The following is a 14486-nucleotide window of genomic DNA, read 5'->3' on the forward strand; positions in this document are numbered from 1 at the left end:
GTGATCGAATATGTTTCTTTTCTTCACATATCCTATGCACATGTTAATTGATTAATTATAATTTACTAGCATATTCATTATAAAGCCTCTGGCATAACAATGTTTTTCTTTGTTTTTACAGATTCTGTCAATAGTTCTTGCTTTCATCAGACTTATTTATCATCTTAGTCACACATTGGAATGAGTCACTATAGACCAAATTTCTTTGTGCCACTATATGCAATGCATCCTAATTCAAAGCATTTTTCCATGTGAACAAAGTTAACTTTGGTAATAATTTATACTGCACTATCTTCCAACCTCCACTGTGTTAAATCTGGCTTGTTGGCCTCTTCAAATGCCAAATATTCCATCTGGATCTGCTGCACAACTACTGCATGACTAGCTATTTGTATCCATCTGCATTGCTCGCAATAGGGATTTTTGTGGAGTCCCATTCATTTCTCTGAGAAGCATGTTCTAAATAGCTCAGCTAATCAATCTGCTTCCTTGCTAGACTCCTAGACACATCAGGATTTTGGAAAATATCATTGTGGCCTAGTTCCAAAATCTCAGCCTGACATCACACGTTCTTGTGGTTGAGCCAGGAATTAGAATTTTCAGGATATTGTCCTGGTCTGCTCAGTTCCGGTAAAATTGCATCTCTAGTTCTCCCACTTCTTTGCCATTACCCTGCAGTGTGTCAGACTTTGCCAAAACAAAACAAAAAAGTTTGCAACTATCCTTCAATATCATTTTCCACAAGTATTTCCTCAATTACTCTATACCCAGAGTTGCCATGTCTGGGCCCTGGTCTACACTAGGAGTTGAGGTCGAATTTAGCAGCGTTAAATCGATTTAACCCTGCATCCGTCCACACGATGAAGCTTTTTTTTCGACTTAAAGGGCTCTTAAAATCGATTTCCTTACTCCACCCAAAGCCTTTGCAAAAGGTTTCAGGGGAGGGCAGCCTTATTCTGTCCACTATGGTAGGATACTTTACACCAGACCAGTAGCACGTACTCGGGAATATTTGTAGAACAAAGCATTGCAGTGTATGTTTGCTGGCATTCAAACAACATCCATTCTTTATCTCTGTGTTATCCTCAGGAGAGTGATATCATTCGTGGTCACCTAGTTGAAATAGGGTGCTTTTCTTAAGGGAACATTCAGAGGTGCCTGTTCTTGCTGGGCTGTTTGCCTGTGGCTAAACAGAAATGGTCCCCGCTGTTAGCCATGGGGAGGGAGGAGGCAAAATGCAACCTTGGAACGAAAGCACATGCGCTATGTATGTAATGTTAACAGCAAGGTTTACCGTGAAAGAGTGTACCCATTGTTCTATAAAATGTGTCTTTTTAAATACCACTGTCCCTTTTTCTTTCCCTCCACCAGCTGCATGTGTTTCAAGGATCACAGGATCTTCTCCTTCCCAGAGGCTAGTGAAGATTAGAAGGCAAAAAAAAACGCACTCGTGATGAAATGTTCTCCGAGCTCATGCTGTCCTCCCACACTGACAGAGCACAGACAAATGCGTGGAGGCAGAGAATGTCAGAGTGCAGGAAAGCACAAAATGACCGGGAGGAGAGGTGGAGGGCTGAGGAGGGTAAGTGGCAGGCTGAAGAGAGGGCTGAAGCTGAAAGGTGGCAGCAGCGTGATGAGAGGAGGCAGGATTCAATGCTGAGACTGCTGGAGGATCAAACTAATACGCTCCAGCGTATGGTTGAGCTGCAGGAAAGGCAGCTAGAGCACAGACCGCCACTACAGCCCCTATGTAACCAACCGCCCTCCTCCCCAAGTTCCATAGCCTCCTCACCCAGATGCCTAAGAACGCAGTGGAGGGGCCACTGGCCATCCAGCCACTCCACCCCAGAGGATTACCCAAGCAACAGAAGGCTGGCATTCAATAAGTTTTAAAGTTGTAAACTTTTAAAGTGCTGTGTGGCCTTGTCTTTCCCTCCTCCACCACCACTCCCAGGCTACCTTGGCAAGTATTCCCCTATTTGTGTGATGAATTAATAAAGAATGCATGAATGTGAAGCAACAATTACTTTATTGCTTCTGCAAGCGGTGATCGAAGGGAGGAGGGGAGAGTGGTTAGCTTACAGGGAAGTAGAGTGAACCAAGGGGCGGGGGGTTTCATCAAGGAGAAACAAAGAGAACTTTCACACCGTAGCCTGGCCAGTCATGAAACTGGTTTTCAAAGCTTCTCTGATGCGCACCACGCCCTTCTGTGCTCTTCTAACCACCCTGGTGTCTGGCTGCACGTAACCAGCAGCCAGGCGATTTGCCTCAACCTCCCACCCCGCCATAAACGTCTCCCCCTTACCCACACAGATATTGTGGAGTGCACAGCAAGCAGTAATAACAATAGGAATATTGGTTTCGCTGAGGTCTAACCGAGTCAGTAAACTGCACCAGCATGCTTTTAAACATCCAAATGCACATTCTACCAACATTCTGCACTTCTCAGCCTGTAGTTGAACAGCTTCTGACTCCTGTCCAGACTGCCTGTGTATGGCTTTATGAGCCATGGCATTAAGGGGTAGGCTGGGTCCCCAAGGATAACTATAGGCATTTCAACATCCCCAACGGTTATTTTCTGGTCTGGGAATAAAGTCCCTTCCTGCAGCTTTTGAAATAGACCAGAGTTCCTGAAGATGCGAGCATCATGTACCTTTCCCGGCCATCCCACGTTGATGATGATGAAACATCCCTTGTGATCCACCAGTGCTTGCAGCACTATTGAAAAGTACCCCTTGCGGTTTATGTACTCGCTGGCTTGGTGCTCCAGTGCCAAGATACCTATATGGGTTCTGTCAAGGTTCCTTCCCCACTCTGAACTCTAGGGTACAGATGTGGGGAGCTGCATGAAAACCTCCTAAGCTTACTTTTACCAGCTTAGGTTAAAACTTCCCCAAGGTACAAATTAATTTTATCCTTTGCCCTTGGATTTCCACTGCCACCACCAAACTTTATCTGGGTTTACTGGGAAACGTAGTTTGGACACGTCTTTCCCCCAAAAATCCTCCCAACCCCTTCACCCCACTTCCTGGGGAAGGTTTGGTAAAAATCCTCACCAATTTGCATAGGTGACCACAGACCCAAACCCTTGGATCTTAGAACAATGAAAAGCATTCAGTTTTCTTACAAGAAGACTTTTAATAGAAGTAAAGGAATCACTTCTGTAAAATCAGGATGGTAGATATCTTACAGGGTATTTAGATTCAAAACAGAGAATCCCTCTAGGCAAAACCTTAAGTTACAAAAAAGACACACAGATAGGAATAGTCATTCTATTCAGCACAGTTCTTTTCTCAGCCATTTAAAGAAATCATAATCTAACACATACCTAGCTAGATTACTTACTAAAAGTTCTAAGACTCCATTCCTGTTCTGTCCCCGGCAAAAGCAGCATACAGACACAGACCCTTTGTTTTTCTCCCTCCTCCCAGCTTTTGAAAGTATCTTGTCTCCTCATTGGTCATTTTGGTCAGGTGCCAGCGAGGTTACCTTTAGCTTCTTAACCCTTTACAGGCGAGAGGATTTTTCCTCTGGCGAGGAGGGATTTTAAAGGTGTTTACCCTTCCCTTTATATTTATGACAGGTTCCGTCTATTGCCCCACCAAAGTTAGGGAATCCCATTGCAACAAAGCCATCCACTATGACCTGCACATTTCCCAGGGTCACTACCCTTGATATCAGCAGATCTTTGATTGCGTGGGCTACTTGCATCACAGCAACCCCCACAGTAGATTTGCCCACTCCAAATTGATTCCCGACTGACCGGTAGCTGTCTGGCGTTGCAAGCTTCCACAGGGCTATTGCCACTCACTTGTGAACTGTGAGGGCTACTCTCATCTTGGTATTCATGCGCTTCAGGGCAGGGGAAAGTAAGTCACAAAGTTCCATGAAAGTGCCCTTACGCATGCAAAAGTTTCGCAGCCACTGGGAATCGTCCCAGACCTGCAACACTATGCGGTCCCACCAATCTGTGCTTGTTTCCCGGGCCCAGAATCGGTGTTCCATGGCATGAACGTGTCCCATTAGCACCATGATGCCCACATTGCCAGGGCCCGTGCTTTGAGAGAAGTCTGTGTCCATGTCCTCATCACTCTCATCACCACGCTGATGTTGCCTACTTAGCCGGTTTCGCTTTGCCAGGTTCTGGTGCTGCTGGATAACGTGTGTGGTATTTAATGTGCTCCTAATTGCAAAAGTGATCTGAGCGGGCTCCATGCTTGCCGTGGTATGGAGTCTGCACAGAAAAAAGGCGCGGAACGATTGTCTGCTGTTGCTCTGACGGAGGGAGGGGCGACTGACGACATGGCTTACAGGGTTGGCTTACAGGGAATTAAAATCAACAAAGAGGGTGGTTTTACATCAAGGAGAAACAAAAAAAAACTGTCACACAGAATGGCCCCCTCAAGGATTGAACTCAAAACCCTGGGTTAAGCAGGCCAATGCTCAACCCACTAAGCTATCCCTCCCTCTTGGTATTTCAGGCAGGACTTCTCGGAGGGAGGGAGGGGGGAGCAAATGAATACAAAACAAATCTTTTCTATTTCTTGTTTTGATCCACTTTATCTATCTTTTAGATCTTTGGCTGGCAGCAGATGGTGCAGAAGGACTGCAAGCCATCCACATCTCCTGGCTGCTCGGCAGAAAATGGTGCAATAGGACTGCCTGCAGGACTAAAAAGAGAATGACCTGGTCGAGTCACTCCTAATTTAGTCCCTGCGCCCATATCTGCCCAGGCGCTCCTGACCGACCTTACCAAGGCGGCCTAATTTTGTAGTGTAGACCTACCCTTAGATATTACAAAATCAGGATGTCTGGGATCTTCCTGTGCCTGTAAAACTAGACTGCTGGCAGGATGTGCTGAGCGCCCTTACAGCTATCTCAAAAAGGAATGATCCTGTGGAAGCCTGGACAGTTGGCAAACCTAATTGCTACCTGCAGAACATTTCCTTGCTTCAGCAAGTCAAGATTCATATCAAAATATTCAGTTAGGATAAAATTCACCTCTGGGTGGATGAACCCCACAAGGCTTATGTCCCACTTAAACTTTCAAAATAAGTATTAAATAGAACTTAAGTGGTTCATCGGCCTTGTAAAAGATCTTGCTATAAATAGTAGGCTGACAAGAACTTAGAAAGAAATAAACCGAGTCCTGGCATCGGGATATGGAAGGCCTATACAATTGAGTATTTCAGTTCAAGCTAGACATCATCCAGATGCTCAAGTTTAATTTAGATGCCCAGAAATCTTGACTGGTCTTTTACCTGAAAGTAGTAAAGCACCCTAGAGTACAGTTAGAGAGAGACTGATGGGGGCTTTTGAATGATCCTACCTTGATGCTATAGAAGTGCACATATACACTTCCTAGAATTTATGGTACAATGCCCAGGATTTGTCTGACTGTGTTTTGTCACACCTTGTAGCTAATGGAATGGTTATCCAAAAATTGAATGTTAATACATTAAAGCAATCTATAAATAACAGGAGATGTGAAAGCCAGCTAATTAGAAAGTGACAAAGCAGTCTGTTCAGTTTCAATAAATACCACATTCCTCTTTAGGAAGTTATATTCTTGGCAGATATTAAAAATGGCTGCAAATTTCAAAACTAGCCCTTTACATCAATTCCAATGCATCAGATTTCAAACTTGACAAGGTTTAGAAACGCTGTCTGAACAACAAGAAGGAATATGATGTTCTTCATCACTTTTCAAAGCTACCAGGACACAATCATTTTGCTGGTTTATACTAACATTGTCTAAAGCATAAGCAGAAATGGGAATCAGGCAACAGAATTTTATTTTAAGTAATTGCATCCAAAGTTTCAGCTGCATCTTGAGTAGGTGGGTAGATACTGCCAGATGAATTAAATTAACTTTTTCAGCAATTTCAGAACACTTCTGATGTGCTATGGAGTCTAGACTTGGACATTGGCTATTACAAAACGGATGCTGGTGGAACAGATATTTCCTCACAAGAACCTGTACTGTTTGTATCCTTGAAAATGGCATAATATGGGTTTGTAATTTTACTAATTAGAACAAAATACATATTACTGATAATTTTACACCATTCCAAATTGTGTAGTAAACCCAGAAGACAATGCACTCTCTATTGTCACAGCTAATGGCATAATTTTATTAGGAATAATTGCTAAAACATTAAAAATGCAGCCAGTTCAAGAAATGTCATTTCTTAATATGTATTTTTTTTGACAATGAATAGCCTACCTTTAAACTTTACTGTAGTTTATGGCTGATAATTATGTTTAATAATGGCTAGGTTGAAGGGCAGATGGGGTTAGTTCAGTCTCTGTTATAATAAAAAATGCAGATCTATGTGTATCCCACCAGTGAGTGTGTGTCTGGCAAGTTCCCCCTCACTACCAAGCCACAAAGGATAGGAGTTGCTACAGTGAGCAGCTACAGATGCTCAGCTCAAGCTGTACTAGCTCATGCTTTTAGGTCTGGAGGTCCCCACTTTGGTCCCCAAGATAGTGGCCATCACATGTATGTATAAAAGTTGTACACATTGATTGATTCAATCTGCCTTTGTAAATTGCTTGTCTTCATTCAGCTAGATTTTCAAAGCCCAAGCAATGGAAGTTAGGAGCCTAAATACCTTTGAGGATCGGGACCTGAATACTTACAACCTTATGTATCAGAGGGGTAGCCATGTTTGCCGCTTTTACAGATCCAGACTAAGAGTCCTGTGGCACCTTATAGACTAACAGACGTACTGGAGCATAAGCATCCGAGGAAGTGGGTATTTACCCACGAAAGCTTATGCTCCAATAGGTCTGTTAGTCTATAAGGTGCCACAGGACACTTTGCTGCTTTTACAACCTTATAGAGACCATTAGAAACAAAGAGGGAAGAAACAGTCAGAGGAGCAGATTACAAAAGGCAGGTGCTGGGCCAGAATTCCTACCTGTATGCCCCATATCGTCATCGAGGGATGGGTTTGAAAACCTTTTATACACCTTTTTCCATTCCAACCACGTACATCTGGAACCATATCTGATGTCTCAACACATTCATATTTGAGATTCCAGGAGACCAATTTTAGGGTTCCAGTTGACCATAATTACATTTCTGAGAGATAACCCAACCATTCGGATCAGTCTCTTTCCCATTATTTTTTGATATATCAGTGCAGGTAGCTTTTATTGCAAAAAGCCCCTCAGATGCTACCAACTGTTTCTTTGTGGTTCACCTGGTTATTACAAGATACATTGCTAAATTTTATAATCTTATAAAGCACCTCAAGCACTTAACATTTTATAATCTTCAGTCAAGGCCTCACTCTAAGCCCTAAACACTTAATGCTTAAGACCTATAGCCAAGCCTATTTTCATACATATTTGGTTCTTCTATTTGTTGTTACAGCTTCAGTAACATCCATTGCTATTTCCATAAGCATGGTCAGCAGATAGATTATAAATCTACCCAAAAGTATAGACCCGCCAAAATCAGGTCGGGGTCAATGGTCAACAGCACTCATGTGTGATTGTATGTTGTTGTTTTAAAAAAGGTTAATGGAAGTAATGAGAGTTTTATTAGATGATATTGGGTTGGTTTTGTGGCAGCATGGGTCTCTGTATGTTTTTTTCAAATAAGTTTCCTGCATCCCTGATGGACTCAGCATAGGTAGCAATACCTTATTTTACTTTATGTCTGCTTTGTTGCAGACAAAAGCACATGACCATAGATCAGTTTCTTTACCTTTAATTTGCTGATAAAAAATATATATTTAATCAGAAATTCTTGAAATTCCCAGAAACGTTTGCAAGATCTGCATCAGAGACTCCAAAGGGATCAAACACAGCTTTGCAATGATGGGACTTGTATATATAATTATCAGATCTGTGCTCAACAAATTCATTGCCAGAGCAGAGCGAAGGCTGGAGTTATGCATGGAATGCTGAAGTGAGGCAAGTCTTATCCTCTGACACAGAGTGTATTCCCTGCTGCCTAGCGAGGCTGAGGGTTTCTGTTTCAGCCCTATACCAGAAACCTACTGACCGTTAAGCCTACCTACATGCCTCCAGCTTTCATCCAGACCACATCACACGATCCATTGTCAACAGCCAAGCTCTACGATACAACCGCATTTGCTCCAACCCCTCAGATCGAGATAAACACCTACAAGATCTCTACCAAGCCTTCTAACAACTACAATACCCACCTGCTGAAGCAAAGAAACAGATTGACAGAGCCAGAAGAGTACCCAGAAGTTACCTACTACAGGACAGGCCCAACAAAGAAAATAACAGAACGCCACTAGCCATCACCTTCTGCCCCCAACTAAAACCTCTCCAACGCATCATCAAGGATCTACAACCTATCCTGAAGGACGACCCATCACTCTCACAGATCTTGGGAGACAGGCCAGTCCTTGCTTACAGACAGCCCCCCAACCTGAAGCAAATACTCACCAGCAATCACACACCACACAACAGAACCACTAACTCAGGAACCTATCCTTGCAACAGAGCCCGTTGCCAACTGTGTCCACATATCTATTCATGGAACATCATCACAGGGCCTAATCACATCAGCCACACTATCGGAGGCTCGTTCACCTGCACATCTACCAATGTGATATATGCATCGTATGCCAGCAATGCCCCTCTGCCATGTACATTGGCCAAACTGGACAGTCTCTACGTAAAAGAATAAATAGACACAAATCAGACGTCAAGAATTATAACATTCAAAAACCAGTCAGAGAACACTTCAACCTCTTTGGTCACTCGATTACAGACCTAAAAGTGGCAATTCTTCAACAAACGAAAACTTCAAAAACACACTCCAACGAGAGACTACTGAATTGGAATTAATTTTCAAACTGGATACAATTAACTTAGGCTTGAATAAAGCCTGGGAGTGGATGGGTCATTACACAAAGTAAAACTATTTCCCCATGTTTATTCATCCTCCCCCCGCTGTTCCTCAGACGTTCTTGTCAACTGCTGGAAATGGCCCACCTTGATTATCACTACAAAAGGATCCTCCCCCCCCCCCACTCTCCTGCTGGTAATAGCTCATCTTACCTGATCACTCTTGTTACAGTGTGTATGGTAACACCCATTGTTTCATGTTCTCTGTGTATATGAATCTCCCCATTGTATTTTCCACTGAATGCATCTGATGAAGTGAGCTGTAGCTCACGAAAGCTTATGCTCAAATAAATTGGTTAGTCTCTAAAATGCCACAAGTCCTCCTTTTCTTTTTGCAGATACAGACTAACACGGCTGCTACTCTGAAACCTCTCATTTTTCAGGGGCCCAAACGCAGACTTAGGAGTTTAGCTTTAGGTAGACAGATGAAAATTTTGACCACTGTGGCCAATTTTTTTTCTAAAAGTGGTCACTGATATTGGATGCATCTGTGTGGGAGGTCAATTTGAAGCACCCTGTAATTCTGATTTGTAGAACTGCTGAGTACCTGCAACTCCAGTTGAAATCAGTGGAAGCCGTGACTGCTCAGCATTCGAGCACATCAGTCTGTATCTTCATCTCTTGTACTGGACTAACATGAACGTATAGCCTGTATTTTCGTGCAACCTATTTAGTGCTTTCTCCGGTGGTGATTATGTGTTGTGCTGGCAGTGTGAGCTAAAAAGCCATTTAGAACAGTAAATTTAGTGGAAAAGTGACAGCTCCAGTTCAGAGATCTCTGGCTGTTCCTGCTAGTTTATGCCGAGCCCAATGAACAAGAATGATTTAATGATGCTGAAAACTTTAATTAGGATTCTAACTAATCTTTCTGCTTTCTATAATTTCCTCGTCTTTATTATGAATGTCTGTTGGAAAGTCATAAATTAATAAATCCAGGATAAACCATTTACTAATGCACAATTTTCAGAAAAGTAAACCAGAGAAGGATCTCTCTTACCCTTCTCAGTGCTCTTACCTAATGCTTCAAATGATAGTTTTATGGGGGCATTGTCTGAACATGGTTAATATAGCATGGTGCAATTAATATGACCCTAACTATGACAGAAGAATTGGAAGCAAGTTTTAGTTCAGCAAAAGCAATTGAAGCACCAGAGTGATCTTTGAAGTGCATGGCACATGATGCTCCTTCCTGCACCTCACCACCTTATTTTATAGTTATCTACTCAAGTAATTCATTAACAAAACAACATAACTTATAAATTTGATGCAGTAAGTAGCTTTCAAATATCTTTAGCTCCAGTAAGCGTACCAAAAGGTTGAATGTTTTGTGGAATAGTGAGTCTTTCCTATACAAATGCTTTGGAATTATGATGGATTGTTAAACACCAACAATGTGCTTCCAAAACACTGGATCATACAGGTATAGACTGGAAGAGACCTCAATAGGTCATACAGTCCCCTTCAAGGCAGGACGAAGTAATAACTAGATCATTCCTGACAGGTGTTTGTCTAACCTGTTCTTAAAAATCTCCACCCTCCCTAGGCAATTTATTCCAGTGCTTAATTACCCTGACAATTAGGAAGCTTTTCCTAATGTCCAACCTAAGCCTTCCTTGCTCCAATTTAAGCCCATTGCTTCTTGCCCTTTCCTCAGAGGCTGACAAGAACAATTTTTCACCCTCCCCCTTGTAACAACCTTTTATGTACTTGAACACTGGTATGTTCCCCCCCTCAGTCTTCTTTTTTCCAGACTAAAGAAACCCCATTTCTTTCCCAATCTTCCCTCACAGGCCATGTTTTCTAGACCTTTGATCATTTCTGTTGCTTTTCTCTGGACTTTTGCAATTTTTTCCACATCTTTCCTGAAATCTGGTGCCCAGAACTGGACACAATAGTCCAGCTGAGGTCTTATCAGCATGGTGTAAAGTGGAAGAATTACTTCTTATGTCTTGCTTACAAAATTCCTGCTAATACATCCCACAATGATATTTACTTTTTTTTTCCCCACAGTGTTACAGTGTTGACTCATATTTAGCTTGTGATCAGCTATACCTGCTAATCCCTTTCCACAGTATTCCTTCCTAGGCAGTCATTTTCCATTTTGTATGTGTGCAACTGATTGTTCCTTCCTAAGTGGAGTATTTTGTATTTATTTAATTTCTCCTATTTACTTCAGACCATTTCTCCAATTTATCCAGATGATTTTGAATTTTAATACTATCCTCCAAAGCACTTGCAACCCCTCCCAGCTTGGTATTGTTCGCAAACTTTATAAGTGTACTCTCTATGCCATTATCTGAATCATTGATGAAGATATTGAACAGAACCAGACCCAGGAGCGAACGCTGTGGAAACCACTCTGTGCCCTTTCAGCTTGACTGTGAACCACCAGTTTCCAACCAGTTATGCGCTCACCTTATAGTAGCTCAATCTAGGTTATATTTCCCTAGTTTGTTTATGAAATGGTCATGTGAGACAGTATCAAAAGCTTTACTAACATCAAGATATACCACATCAATTGCTTCCCCCCATCCACAAGGCTTATTACCCTGTCAAAGAAAGCTATTAGGTTGGTTTGACATGATTTGTTCTTGACAAATCCATGCTGATTGTTAATTATCACCTTATTACCTTCTAGGTGATTGTAAATTGATTGCTTGATTATTTACTCTATTATCTTTCTGGGTACAGAAGTTAAGCTGACTGGTCTGTAATTCCCCGTGTTGTCCTTATTCCCTTTTTGATAGATTGGCACCATATTTGCCCGTTTTCCAGTCCTCTGGAATCTCTCCCAGCTTTCATGACTTTTCAAAGATAAATCGCTAATGGCTGGGATATCTCCACAGTCAGCTCCTTGAGTATTCTAGGATTCATTTAATCAGGCCCTGGTGACTTGAATACATCTAACTTGTCTAAGCAATTTTTAACTTGCTTTCCGTATTTTAGCCTCTGGTTCTCCCTGGTGTTCACCATGTTAGATGTCTAATCGCTACTAAACTTTTTGGTGAAAAACAAACAAAAAAAAAAGACATTTACCACTTCTGCCATTTCCACATGTTCTGTTATTGTTCCCTCCCCCCCATTAAGTAATAGGCCTACCCTGTCCTTGGGTCTTCCTCTTGCTGCTAATGTATTTGTAGGATGTTTTCTTGTTACCCTTTAGGTCTCTAGCTAGTTTAATCTCATTTTGTGCCTTGGTCTTTCTAATTTTGTCTCAGGGCTGCCCTTACTTATGCTCACTGCCAGCTGCCTATGCCCCCAGTGGGCCATCATAGCAGCCAGGAATAGCTGCAGCTCACTGGCACTAGGGCTACACTCCCTTTCCACTGATCATATGCCTTACATGTCCCCAGCCTCTACACAAGGGCTGTGAGTGGGGGTGGTTTTTAGAGCCTGTGTTTTGTCAGAGATCCAGTTGGGTTCCCTCTGCTGGCAACCCATCAGATTACTGTGAGGGGATCCAGCCACTGGGTCTAGATGTTTTAAGCTGCACTGGGTCTTAGAAAGCTGCAGCACTGTTTCATCGCTTGGCTTCTCTGGCATATTTCCTGGGCACTGACTCTGTTGCCTCTCTCTTCCTAAGCACCCCTCAGTCCATCTGCCTTAGGCCAGTGTTTCTCAGCCTTTCCAGACTACTGTAGCCCTTTCAGGAGCCTGACTGGTCTTGTATACCCCCAAGTTTCACCTCACTTGACAACTACTTGCTTACAAAATCAGACAAAAATACAAAGGGGTCACAGCACACTATTACTGAAAAATTGCTTACATTCTATTTTTACCATATAATTATAAAATACATCAATTGGAATATAAATATTGTACTCACATTTCAGTGTATAGTACATAGAACAGCATAAACATCTCATTGTCTGTATGAAATTTTAGTTTGTACGGACTTAGTTAGTGCTTTTTATGTAGCCTGTTGTAAAACTAGGCAAATATCTAGATGTGTTGATGTACTCCCAGAAGACCTTTTTGTACCCCCAGGTGTACACATACCCTTGGTTAAGAACCACTGTTTTAGGCCACCAACGTCAGTACGGACCCCCAAGATCTCCAGAAGATTGAACAAACACTCTTCCAGAACTGCACCCCAAGTGTGAGCCTTCTGGTTTACCATTTAACTCTCTCAGAAGATCCAAGGTATTTGTAAAGTCTATAAGGCACAACAGAAACTTTACCCAAAGTCTAATACATTATTGCTTTCACTCAACAGATAAAACACAAGAGAATCCACATCACAGAACATAGCAAACTTCCTAACCTCAGAGCCCCTCACTAGCTCATTCTTCACTTGGGAGGCCTTGGGGGAGACCATCTGTGTCCAGGTTCGTCCCCTGCCTCATGCAGGCCCCAACGTATTGGGTTGCTTCTCTCTCCTCCTGAGCTTGGAGAAAAACAGACCCCAAAAGAGCAGTTCTTGTCCGGTTTATAACTTTTTGCCTCCTTTGGCAGGTGATATCCTGTTAAGCTTCCTCAAGTGATCACAGGTGATTCTGGTGCCAAGGTGATCTCTCTCCAGCTGAACCAGTTCTCCAGGTTGGGAGCTGTCAAGGCCGAGTCCCCACTCTGGCACTTCAAGTGCAAAAGGTAGGGGCCCACAAGGACTCTAAAAGTTAATACTTGCCACTCCAGACTTGTATTAAAATCCCAAGGTTACAGTTTTTCTCTGACCTGGGATTATAGATACTGCCATCACCCAAGTGCAGAACCCCTTTGAGAGACTCACTTGGGAATTCCTTCCTGTGGGGTACCCTCAAGCCTTTTCACCCCCCCCCCCCTTCAGGGAAGAGCTGAGAAAGAAAAATAAAAAGAAATCAGCTGTTGCCACCAGCTAATTAAAAAACAACATGTGCACAAGCCTCTTAAGACACAGAACTCTAATCCTGTTCTTAAAAAAGCTAAATTTTATTTAAAAGGAAAAAAAGAAAGAAAATACTCAGGCTATTGCTAGATTTTAGAAGAGCAAATACAAGGCTTAAGCACCAAAAATAACTAAGGTCCAGGTAGGTTACAAGTAAAACAAAAGCACCTGGGTTAGCACAGAAGAAGCCACAAGCCACAAAGAACTAAAAGGGATAAACCTAATCACGTCTTCCTAGACATTTCCTAATCTACTTACATATCTGGGGTTTTAAATGAGTAATTTCTAGGTATGAGACTGATTACTTTTTCATACCTGGCCCAAGCTTTTCACCATCGCTGCTCTGTCCCCTCTTCCCAGGAGAATGACCACAGACAGACAAAGGGGAAGTTTTTTTTGTCAATTTTAAAAAGTTCTAGCCTTCTTTTCGTCAGGTGCCCACTCACTTCCTTTTACCTATGCATAGCAGTGAGACTTTTTTACTTGCTTTACCTGTAAAGGGTTTAGAACAGCTACTAAGAGGGATTTTATAGCTAACTGGCTGGCTGGGTGTCCATAAAAGGGAGATTACCCCCTCCCTTCATTTATCACAGGAGCCAATCTATTGTTAATAACTATGCCATTTTGATGGGAGAACACAATGTCAACAACCCTCTTTTATTCTTTTGCCACCAGCCTTTGGAATTTCAACCCAGTATGGAGGCAAACAGACAACAGAGAAGGC

The sequence above is a fragment of the Caretta caretta genome, chromosome 5 (genome assembly GCF_965140235.1).
Source record: "Caretta caretta isolate rCarCar2 chromosome 5, rCarCar1.hap1, whole genome shotgun sequence".
Taxonomy (NCBI): Eukaryota; Metazoa; Chordata; order Testudines; family Cheloniidae; genus Caretta; species Caretta caretta.